The 12582-nt window shown below is 38.1% G+C and overlaps 1 pseudogene; it reads left to right on the top strand.

Moving 5' to 3' along the window:
* Positions 1-467: 467 nt before the first annotated feature.
* On the top strand, positions 468-860 carry LOC125408117 (small ribosomal subunit protein eS26 pseudogene; annotated as a pseudogene).
* Positions 861-12582: the final 11722 nt, after the last annotated feature.

Here is a 12582-nt window from a genome sequence, read left to right as displayed (position 1 = left end):
CTAATATCTACTTTCAAGTGAAAAATTTTGAGGACTTTTAGTGCCAATCCCCCCTTCAAATTTGAATCCAAGCAATCTTTGAGATAAAATAAAGAACTTGTTAACCACAAAATCAGGACAATGGTCTTTCTTTTATATTCTTTTTTCTGTTTATTTTTGAGATTATAATTTCTCCCTTCTCTTTCCTTCCTCAAATCCCTGCCATGGTCTCTTTTTTCACTGTTATTGCATACATTTGTACATTTATATTTCGAAATATAATATGTTGAGTCTATATAGTGTAACATGTATGTATGACCCCAGTCCCAATGGATATATCTCCAAAATGTTCCAGCACCTGAGGCTCAGAAACATTGCAGAAGATTTTAAAAGCCAGAGAATCGTGTAGTTTACTGTGAGATTGTGTCTTCTAAAAATGTCAGAAGATGCACCCTTAAAATCTCACTAGTGCTCTTTCGGGACTTGGCTCCAAAATGACCAAAAAAAGGAGATACAACGGCCGTGCCAAAAAGGGCCGCGGCCATGTGCAGCCAATTTGCTGCACTAACTGCGCCCGCTGCGTGCCTAAGGACAAGGCCATTAAGAAGTTCGTAATTCGGAACATAGTAGAGGCTGCCGCAGTCAGGGACATATCCGAAGCAAGTGTCTTTGACGCTTATGTGCTCCCCAAACTCTATGTCAAGCTGCATTACTGCGTGAGCTGTGCTATTCAGAGCAAGGTAGTCAGGAATCGCTCTCGGGAAACTCGGAAGGACCGAACGCCCCCACCACGATTTAGACCTGCTGGTGCTGCCCCACGACCTCCACCAAAGCCCATGTAAAGTGGCTTCATAAAGATAGAAGAGAACACCTTGGAAAAATAAGATGGAACTTATACATTTAAAAAAAATAAAATAAAAGCTCACTAGTAAGGATTTTCTTAGTGGTTCTCATCTATAATCAGCTGGACAATGCCATTAAACACAGGTTGCTGGGTAACACTCGTTGAGCCTTTGTTGAGTCTGATGTAGGGCTTCAGAATATGTTATCTTCAACATCTTTTCAAGTTATTCTGATGCTAGTGGTCCAGCACCAAATTCTGAGAACCATTGATTTACCTTATTTTTCTGACCACTTGAAGTTACTTCCATGGCTACATCACAACCTGCGAAGGGTCAGCCAAGCCGTATGGCTACTGAAAGCAGTACAAGTAACTATATATGGAACAAAACTGAGACGCACTTCTAGGCTGAAACAAGTCTAAAATCTTCCATGGGCATGGGAAATGGAGCTCTTAATGATTAAACAAGCATATAGTGGGGGTACTTGCATTCATCTTTATATTCACAAAACTCTTTATACACAGTAGATGGGGAGACACCTGAAATAAAGCTAATTAATTGTTTTAAATGTAAAGATGAGTTTAAAATCTTTGTAACTCTTACATAGTTCTAGCACAGAGCAATTTCCTCGTAAAATAATTCTTGTCATTGTTGTTGTTCTTGAAGCCAATAGTCTCATTATAATAGCCTTTTCAAAATAACATTAAGCAAGGCATTGAATATGAAAAAAGAAGGCATGTTTGGGAATATGAATAATCAGCTTTCAAGAAAAAAGTTTGAGGGTGGAAAGACAGAACATTTAGTAAAACACTTGCTGATAAGCAGGAGAACTCAGGTGATAAGGGATGACTTTCTGTATGCTGTGAATATGCTTTATTGCCATCAATTAATAAAGAATCTGATTTGGCCAATAGCCAAGCAGAACAAAGCCAGGCAGGAAATCCAAGCAAAGATACAAGGAAAAAGAAGACCAAGTCTGGGAGACACCAGCAGCCACTGGGGAAGCAAAATGTAACTTAACAAGTCACAAGATTTATTGTAAAATATGGCATAATAAAAATAGGTTAATTTAAGTTGTAAGAGATAGTTAATAATAAACCTGAGCTAATAGACCAAACAGTTTGTAATTAATATTAAGTGTCACAGTGCTTATTTGGGAACTGGTGGTCAGGAGAGAAACTTCTGGTTTCACCTAGGTTCTGTGTACCAGTATGTCCACATAAAGCTGAGCAAGCTGGTTTGCACCTGTTATCTCAGCACTAGGGAAGTAGAGACAGGAGGAGCTTGGGAGATTTCTGGCTAAGCAGCCTAGTTGAATCAGTAAGTGCAAAGTTCAGTGAGAGAAACTGCCTCAAAAATTAAGTGGAGAACAATGGAGAAATAATCTCAATAACATCTTGGTCTCTATATGCATGCACACATGTTCACGTACACACGCATGTGTAAATATGCAAGAGAAGTAAAAACATATAAAATTGATGTAGGCTGCAAATACTGCCACTATGGAGTTGATTGAAGGACTCACATCTTTATGCACTCTTTCTCTGTCTTTACCTCTCTCTCCCCTTTGTGTGTGCAAAGTGATGCAGCTGGATGCAGTATTGGGTAATACCCCATAGAGAAGCCATATAGCAAAAGACTGAAAGAAACCTCTAGTTATCAGCTAAGCATGACACTAAAAATTTCAAGAATTAGCTAAGCAATACTATATCCTTCATATAGAGCCTTGTGATGTTACAGTAGAGCTAGTTAGACCATATATGAATTCCTGATCCACAGAAACTGAAATAATAAATACAAGTTCTTTGAAAGCACTCAGTTTTGGGGGAATTTGTTATACAGAGATACATTAACTATGTATTTTTTTGCCACACAATAATGTTTTCTGTAGTGCATTAAAGAAATGGTGAGATGATGGAGGAGGGTCATCTGTCTATGTGTTACTTTCATTGGTTAATAAAGAGACTACCTTGGCCTTTTTGTTAGGCCAGCCCCTTGGTGGGTGAAGTAAACAGAACAGAATTGTGGGAGAAAGAAAGCAGAGGCAGGCAGACACCATAGCTCTCCTCTCCGAGATGGACGCCGGTTAGATTGGTCCCGGTAAGCCACAGTCAACTGGCAATACGCATTAATAGAAATGGGTTGAATCAATATGTAAGCGCTAACCATTAAGAGGTTATAACTAATGGGCCAGGGTGTGTTTAAATGAATACAGTTTCCCTGTAATTATTTCGGGTAAAGTTAGCCAGCTGGGTGGTGGGAAGCGGCCCACCGTTCCTTTTACAGTGAGAGAAAGAAAATAATAGAATCTGAAAGAAAAAACAGCACGACAAAAACATTTCAGACCCCCCATAGGAACTGTCTTCTTTCCTGTGTACACAAACTTGTTGCTAATCTGATCCCCTAAAAATGTTAACATCCAATTTTCCAGAACTAATTAGGGCTTACATTATTATTCAAACTTCCCACACCTAATTCTGCTACACCACTCACCTTATTTACATAAAGATGACAAAGCTGTAATATTTACAATAAATAAAGGTGACTTGTCTTGCTTACCCTTCCTGGTTTATATATAAATCAATTTGTATTTTCTTTCATAGTTACACAAGTCTTATAAATAATGCAACTATGTCCTGCCCATAGTTAGAACCTATTAAGTACTACAACCACTCAAAAAGTCTTACAAAGAACATTCATTTCCTTATCCATCCAATTTTCACCCCATGTTTATTGACTGCCTATATTGAGAAACACCCCGTTCTTTCCACAGCAATAGAAAAGTAGCCATGAAATTACAGTACAAATATCTCCTTTCAAAATTACGGAGGACGTCCCATCTTTGCAGTGATTTTATTTTAGCACTACCTATGTAGCCAGCATTGTAAGAATATTGCCATTTATGGAAAGCTGTCAGTGAAACAAAAAAAAGGATGATTCTTAGGAATAGAACTCTGCCACTGACAGGTGCTTCAACCAGTTTTTTGAAAACTGAAATGCTAGCAACAGATCCTTTTATTGTTGCTGGTGTGACATTTGACTTGAGATTTCAAACTTTGGGCTGGCTATTTCCCAAGGGGCTACAATGAAAGCTTAAGGGCTTTCTCTGTAAAGATGAACCACAATGAGGTAGACACCAATGTGTGTCTGACATGAATTCAGCTCTGCTTGTACGGTTAAGCATATAGCACAACAGCTCATAAAATAGCATATCCCTTAGGGTTCCTAGAGATCACTGGAAGGAAACAAAAGACAGAATTTGCTCATGAGGCAAGTTGCTTATAAGTGGAGAGAGAGAGAGAGAGAGAGAGAGAGAGAGAGAGAGAGAGAGAGAGAGAGTAATCCGAACAAAGACAATTTGGCAATGCATGTGAGGAGAATTAATTTGTCATTTGTATAATCTTTTGATCTCACAATCTATTTCTAGGAGTTTATCCTAAGGGGTAAGTGCTGTGAAGGGAATCAGAGGGCTTTGAAAAATTTATGACTATGTGAACATTTACTATAAAATGATGCTTATGAGAAAAGAAATTAGAAAAGCCTAAATGTGCACAAAAGAGACCAGATAAATTAATCATTGCATAATTGCACAGTGAGATGTAATTCAGTCATTTAAATAATATTGCATAAAAAACTAATAATTAGGTCAATATTAATATTCAGCATATATTATAAACTTAAAAAGCAAGTTAAGAAGTGACAAATACAATGTCTTTATATCCATCATGGTTAAGCAGGAAGTGTAGGGTCACAAGGATTTCTCTCTAATCTATGACTGACTGTTACCAGGCCCATTTCAGGGCAATTTTAGGCTGCCTCTGATGCTGTGAGATTGTGATTACCTTAGCAGTTTCATACTCAGAAGACAGCATTCCACACACACCTCATGCTCTGGCTCTAATATTCTTTTTACTGTTCAAAAATTTCCTAATTAGAGTTCAGTTGAAGCATATAAAGGAAGCATTTAAATAGACTAAAATACACAATGTAATGAATACTTTGAGTCAGTTACGATGCCTTTTCTAAGAGACACATCATAAAGAAAAGAGGGGTTCATAATTGACATAGAAGGTCATAGAAGGTGCAATCTTCTATGTAAGACAGAAAATCAAACAAAATTGGCCTTCAACCCAATGTATACATGCTTTAATGGACTAAAGTATCATGTGAATACTATTTTTAAAAACTAGGGGGAAACATTTTAGAAATGCCCCACATTAGAATTTGTAAAGTTTCAAAAAGAATAAATACTTTAGCTGTATCTTGAAAGAATGGAAATTTAAACCAGCAATATGTAGGGCTCACATGTAAGGGTACAGGTGTGTCACTGATAAGCTGTAGACTGGACAGACATATACTTAAAAAGGGAATTCTCAAAATGTCATAAAGATACTCACTAATTGCTGGTATTTGATTGAAACGGTACTAAATTATACAGCAGTATCTAGCAAAAGTATTATTATTAAGAATTTGCAAGATTTCCCAAGGATGGTTAATTGGGTTTCTGCCAAGAATTATTCATTCATCTTTCCAATTCAGAAGGCAGAGCACACTTATTCACCCCTTAGTTTTAACTCAACTACTGACTTGTGTTGCACAACTGAGTATCAAGAGAAGAGAAACTTGAGACTGGGAAGGCAGCTCTGTTGACAAAGTACTTGCCAAACAAACATAAGAATCAGAGTATGGATCCCCTGTACCCACATAAGAACAAGGGTGTAGTGTTGTGTATTCATAATCCAAACACTGGGAAAGCAGATCCTTGGAGCTTCGGATTTCTGAGAAACCATGTCTCAGGCAATAAGATGGAGAGTAGATACCTAATGTCAACCTCTGGCCTCCACACATGCACACACATATATGTACATGTATGTATATCTATACACACATATACCAAGGGAAAGAGGAATAGAAGACAAGAGAGGAGAAGAGACGAGAGGGAGGAGAGAAGAGAATTTTTGTTTGTTTTGTTTTGTTTTGTTTTGTTTTTCAAGACAGGGCTTCTCTGTGGCTTTGGAGCCTGTCTTGGAACTAGCTCTGGTAGACCAGACTGGCCTCCAACTCACAGAGATCCGCCTGCCTCTGCCTGCCTAGTGCTGGGATTAAAGGTGTGTGCCACCACCGCCCGGTGAGAAGAGAAAATTTTGAAGGCATTTGTGAAATAGGGTTCTTTTTTTTTCACTGATACCTCCAAAAGAACTCAGTCTGGTCTGCTCTCAGCTCTTCGGAAGAGACAGAGCAGAGTCTTCTCACATTAACCACCATCTAGCTAATCTCAAAACATCTAAGGTTATTGTTATATGCCTCTGACATTCTAGGACTTGGAAATTTTTGGATATGTCAGAGTATCGTGTCTATATTTGTGCTAATTAAAGTAAAGCTGTTTCTTGATACAATGTGCATAATTCCACTATAATTTACATTTCTTGAACAAGCTTGTAATCTTTATTGTATGACGAATAGGTATGTAATAGAGAGAGGCATTGTCTCTGGAGTTTTTGGGAAAATGAAGGTGCCTACATACCCCAAAGAAATGCTAATGATCCTGAGTTTCTGAAAGAGAATGGGGCAAGAGAGGAGTGTGGTACTTGAGCCAATTCTCCAGGATATACCTGGTATTTAGCTAAATGCTTTATTTGGCAAAAAAGCAGAGATGCACTACAGTTCTTTAAGACCCTTCCAGATATATTATATTTATGGACTAAAAGACTCTAGATTACAACAGCATCATTCCTGCCCAAATTGAACTATAAATTTAAGCTCAGTCATTACACAAATGCACAAACTGGTGATAAAATGTGTATGGAAATGCAAAGGCCGGGAATAGCCATGGAAAGCTTGAAGAAGCAAAAAGTCAAAGGAGACTGTCAGATGGTATGACTTTATTGGATTTTTAAAATTCATATATATTTTATTTATTTATTTATTTATTTATTTATTTTACATACCAACCACAGTTTTCACCTGCCTCCTCCCCTCTAGTTCTCTCCCCCACCTCCTTTATATGCCCCATCCACTCCTTCTCTGCCTCCATTCAGAAGGGGTAAGGCCATGGCATATCAATTTGGGGCTTGACCAAGCTCTTCCCCCTTGCATCAAGGCTGGGAGAGATATCCCACCATAGGGAACAGATTCCAAAGTGCCAGCTCATGCATCAGGAGCACGTTCTGGTCACACTGCGAGGGTCCCCATAAAAGACCAAGCTACACAACTGTCACCCAGATGCAGAGGGCCTAGGTGAGTCTCATGCTGGCTCTCTGTCTCTGAGGGTTTTCCTGTCATGATCTTGACTCCACTTGCTCATGTGATCCTTCTTCCCTATCTTCAATTGGACTCCAGGAGCTCAATCCACAATGCTTGACTGTGGATCTCTGCATCTGTTTTCATCAGTAGTTAATTCTATAAGATGCCGACATAGCGAGAGGCACATAAGCCAATGTAACAAAATGGAGTCCAAAACAAGCCACCCATGTACAGGGATGTGTTCTGTGACAAAATTGACCCTAGAGTGCAATAGGAGAAAATTGTAGATTATAGAAATAATAAAATTATAAAAATAATAAAAATCCAACTGAAAAATATTGATTCATATATGCAAGTAAGTACCCAAATCAATTTTATATAGGTAGTAGATTTAAGTATAAAAGTACAAAAAATAAGGCTATATAAAGTATATTTTTTAAGACTTAAGAGAAAGTAAATGCTTCTTAAGAGTAAGGATAAATGACAATTTTTGCCATAATTCTAATTCTTTCGTTTCATTTATGATACTAAAGCTTCAAGGTACTATTACGGTATCTCAAGCTTCATTTTATAAGATTTCCAAACTCTGATTTAAAAAGAAGTCAAATTTTTGCTCACTAGTGATGCAACTGATAGTAAGTGTAGAATGAATGAGCTTCATTTCTAATACAGATTTTACTCGCTAGTGTTAGTATTAGGAAACAATTGCTAAAAAGTTTGGGTTTTCAACACAATTTTCTCCAATATCAGTATGCTAATGGTGATGAATTATCATAGAGCAAAAAGACACTAATACTTCCTTACTTTTTTCAAACCATTTGCACCGTTGCATGCAAGGTCCTTGTCTAACAAACATCTTTGGTACATTATTATAATTTGCAGACCATTTACTACTTGATCCAACAATGGGGTTAAATCTCAAGTCTTAGGAGACATGCTAAACAGGTCACCCTGGAGTGAAAATAAAATACCTTGCAGGAGGATCTGAGTCAAGATCAAAGATTAAGTCCATAGAATCAATCCTTAATAGCATCTATCACGTAGTCAGTTATTTCAAGAGCTAAACGGTTCTACAAGAAAAGACACTACAAAGATTACCTCCCTAGGATACATGGAGGTGGGCCAAGAAAGAGGAAACCTGAGCAGTAGTAGACCGACGTTCCTTTTCTGTTCTGTGATATTCACAAACATGCAGGTGGCTGACCTCACCTGAAGAAGCCAGGATACTGCCAAAAAAGGTTGCTCCTGGGTAAACTGTGGATTATTTTTTTCTCCTGCAAATGTGTAGCAGGATGTATTTGTGTCCCAAATCAAGGAAGTAGACCATCAGCACTGACGTCATTCTCCAGAGACTTCATAACAACCCACAAAGAATCCCCGCTACCTCTGAGCATGTAAGGCGCATGTGCTGATATCGCACAGCCTGGCAAAATCAGAAAAGTTCTCATTGCAGAGGATGTGTGTGTATGTGCATGGGTGTGTGTGTGTGTGTGTGTGTGTGTGTGTGTGTGTGTGTATGTGTGTGTACTTACACATACCTATTCATTACTCTGCCACTACCAACAGATTGAGAAGTATCCTGCAACCTATTGCATGTGGATACTCAGGTTAGACCAACTTGAACTACACATTAGAACTTGCCTACTAAAATTGTTTTTCCTGTTTCACCGGATGAGAAAGAAGTGTTATTTCTGCCAGGAAGAACACAACAATGCAGAATACCGGTCTTTGAGAAGTGGTTTTCAAAGAGTCATTTTTCTCAATATAAGTTCTCCCATATATAACTGCTACTGTGATGAATGATATGGGACAACAGATTCTCTGCTCTTTGTCTGGGCTTAGTCAGAATTTGAACTTAGTTAACTTTTTTGCTCCGTTGACTGAAAAATTAGTGTGTTAAAAAAATTATTGCCTTTGTCAAGGTCGCCTGCAAGTAAAGAGTCTATGAACATTTTAAACTTAACCAATTACTTTTTGTTCTTTCTGCTCACTATATTATGCAATAGCATGCTAATACCCAAATGTACTTAACCTTGCTGAAGACTAATTGATCAACTTTAAAATGATTTCAACTTTTATTTTAAAAGTGCACAAGTACAAAATATTTGCAGTATTACAGAGAGAGCTTTAATGATTTATTTCTGCAGAGCAGAACCAAAAGAATTTTCATTAAAAAATGAACCACTTCTTAATTTGAAAATGAGTTTTCCCTTTACCAAAAGAAAAAAATCAGTCATTCATTTGAGATTCATGCATAACTGGTTATGCATTAAATATGCCAAATAGGTTTGTGATATTGGTAATATATTTAGAGATTTTTTAAGTACAATTAAGAAAACATGTCAACTTCCATTCCCTTTAAGCATCCTCCACATTTTAATTCCCAAATGGAGTCATAAATAGAGAAGAATACAAGTTGTCAATACCAAAATGTTTTGCCATGGCAATATTCCTTGGAACAAATGCTGGAGAAAGCTAAGATTTCCATCTTTATGCCAAGAAGACAGCTCTGCAATGGGTAAAGACGTTGAAAATCTAACAATATCCATTGTAAGAAGGTCTGAGAAGAAAGTGCCTTTTATGCTTTTGTCTTATCCATTTAAGTGTGAGTGGCCCTGGGATCCAAATCTCTCCTCCCAGTCAATTTCCCTTTCTGCTTCTTCTCTTGATGAAATGATGTTGGCTACATTCTGATGGGTCATTGAGATTAATTCTGGATCTGCACAGAATCTACCTGAAGAACTTCCAATAGCGGGCATGAAACAAAGGCCGGAATAATAACCTAGAGGATTTTCAAAGGTCAAAACTCTGGGCCACCATTTACCACCATTTAATAGTGACAGTAATTATTTAAGTAAATGTCAAAAACACTTGGAAGAAACAAGAGGAAGGCATGTTGTGAATATTTACAACTGAAGCATATCACCCTATTGATGTGTCGCTTGGAATGAGATCCTCCTCAAAGTCATTCACTACAGGTATGCTGCCTCTGTAACTTTATAATGCGCAGCCTGAATTATAATTGATACAAAGCATACACACAATTTCTTTAATCTCTCAAAGCCTTTTACTGAAAGTTTTGTTTGTGGATTCAATAGAAGACATACCCAAACCCAGGTATACAACATCTGAGCCTGAATTTTAACACGATCCCCAGGTGGTCTACATTGATGTTAGATGTCCTTCTGTATATGCATTGTTTTTATTGGCCAATGACTTAGCAGAAATAAACCAGGCTAACCAGGTTAGAAATCCAAACAGAGATATAGAAAAAGAGTAGGCAGAGTTAAGGAGACACCATGTAGGTGCTGAAGGAGAAAGACGCCAGTCAAAACTTTCTCTTGCCACACTGATGAATATCTTGCATATCACCATAGAAACTTCATCTGGCGATGGATGGAGATAGAGACAGAGACCCACATTGGAGCACTGAACTGAGCTCCCAAGGTCCAAATGAGGAGCAGAAGGAGGGAGAACATGAGCAAGGAAGTCAGGATCACGAGGGATGCATCCACCCACTGAGATGGTGGGACTGATCTAATGGGAGCTCATCAAGGCCAGCTGGACTGGGAGTGATGGAGCATGTGATCAAACTAAACACTCTGAATGTGGCTGGCAATGAAGGCTGACTGAGAAGCCAAGGACAATGGTACTGGGTTTTGATTCTACTACCTGGACTGACTTTGTGGGAGCCTGGTTTGTTTGGATGCTCACCTTTATAGACCTGGATGGCGGGGGGGACCTTGGACTTCCCACGGGGCAGGGAACCCTGACTGCTCTTAGGACTAGAGAGGGAGGGGGAGGGGGAGAGGGGGAGGGAAAAGGGAGGCGGGGAGGATGTGGAAATTTTTAAGAAAGAAAGAAGGAAAGAAAGAAATAAAGAAAGAAAGAAAGAAAGAAAGAAAGGAAGAAAGAAAGAAAGAAAGGAAGGAAGGAAGGAAGGAAGGAAGGAAGAAAAACTTTCTCTAGTAAGCCACAGCCTCGTGACTTAACACAGATTAATTATTAACACAGATTAATAGCAATGAGTTAATTCAAGATGTGAGAGTTAGCTAGAAATAGGTCTAAAACATTGGCCAAACAGTGTTGTGATTAACATAGTTTCTGTGTGATTATTCAGGTCTAAGCAGCCAGGAAACTAAAGAGCAGTCTCCTACTATACTACATGTTTGGGATTCCCCTTCTCAGAACAGTTTTAAATGGTCTCCTTTCAGTGAAGGTTTATTCTAAGTTCCTGTATGTAGAATATTTTTCTAGAAGGTAAAATGATTGCAGGTGCTTCAGAAAATAAAACTCTAAATAATTTGCTAACCTAACAGGTCTTTTCATGAATCACTAGGGTCGTGAATGGTCCAGTCCTATCAAATGTACAAGAAACCCCCAGGAGAATACATCAGCTCATAGAGGATCGCAGATTATGTTTCAAGAATGCTGAAGTGATTAGTATACTAATTGAAAAATTTGCTATTGTAAAGAACCGTCTCCAATCTTTTCATTTTCTTAAAAATATTCATGTAGCATATTTTCAAATAGATTCAGATTACTGTTACTGGTGGGAGATGTTATCCAAATATTTATGACCTCAGACAGGAGACTGAATCAAGTCAGCTTCAAGGAAAATGCAGTGTGTTCAGAGCTCATAATATATTGACTCACCAACCACTTTAGAAAGAAACTAACACATCACCATGCTTTTGTTACTTTGTGGAAAACCAAGCCCATGATGTAATTAAATGTGAAATATTTTACTAATAATTGATGACAGAGTTGGAATTATGGGCCTAGGCTTATGAATCAAAGCAGTGCTATGTCTCTGTCCAATGTACATATATGTGATCTGCAAGATTATTTGAGTTGTGCAAATGTACGAAGCCCTCAGCTTTTCCTGTGAAGACAATTGCATCTTCCAGTGCATTCAACAACACCTTCACCTGCTCATTTGGAAACAGTTATTTTAAAATGAATTTCAAAAGCCATGTCCAAAAATAAAAAGAAGTGTAGCCCTGAAAAAATAGAGCTGTTTCAAAAGGAGCCAGGGGCCTGTTTGAGTAGTTAGTGGATAATTGTAAGCATCTGATTGAAGTTAGCATTTATAACAATTATGGGTACCAATGGAAGCTTTACTGGAGAAGACAAGAGGTGGTTTGAGTAAATTGCTTTCCAACTTAAGAATTGCAAAGTCACAATGAGGCCTGTTATTTTTTCCCTGCCTTTGTCAAGCAGAAAAGAGGATTGGAAGGAAGTTTGAAAGGCAAGCAAGTTCTCTCCCCTGAGCAGGAAAGTGCAAGATATTGAACACTCAGCTAACAGAGTGAGATAAGAAAGCTAGCCAGCATGCTGCTCCAATACCTTAGAGGAAACACTGTCAGAAGAAGCTCAGAGAAAATCCCTTTATTCAACTTTAGATGGAGTTGAGTTAGGCAAGACTATCATTTAGTGTTGTGTGGTACTGCTTTTCCCTAATCACCAGTGAGTATCCCCTTAGTGTATATATATATATATATATATACACCCTTGA

The sequence above is a fragment of the Myodes glareolus genome, chromosome X, assembly GCF_982192425.1.
Source record: "Myodes glareolus chromosome X, mMyoGla1.1, whole genome shotgun sequence".
Lineage (NCBI taxonomy): Eukaryota > Metazoa > Chordata > Mammalia > Rodentia > Cricetidae > Myodes > Myodes glareolus.
Note: the sequence above shows the minus strand (reverse complement) of the source record. Positions and strands in the feature narration are given on the sequence as shown.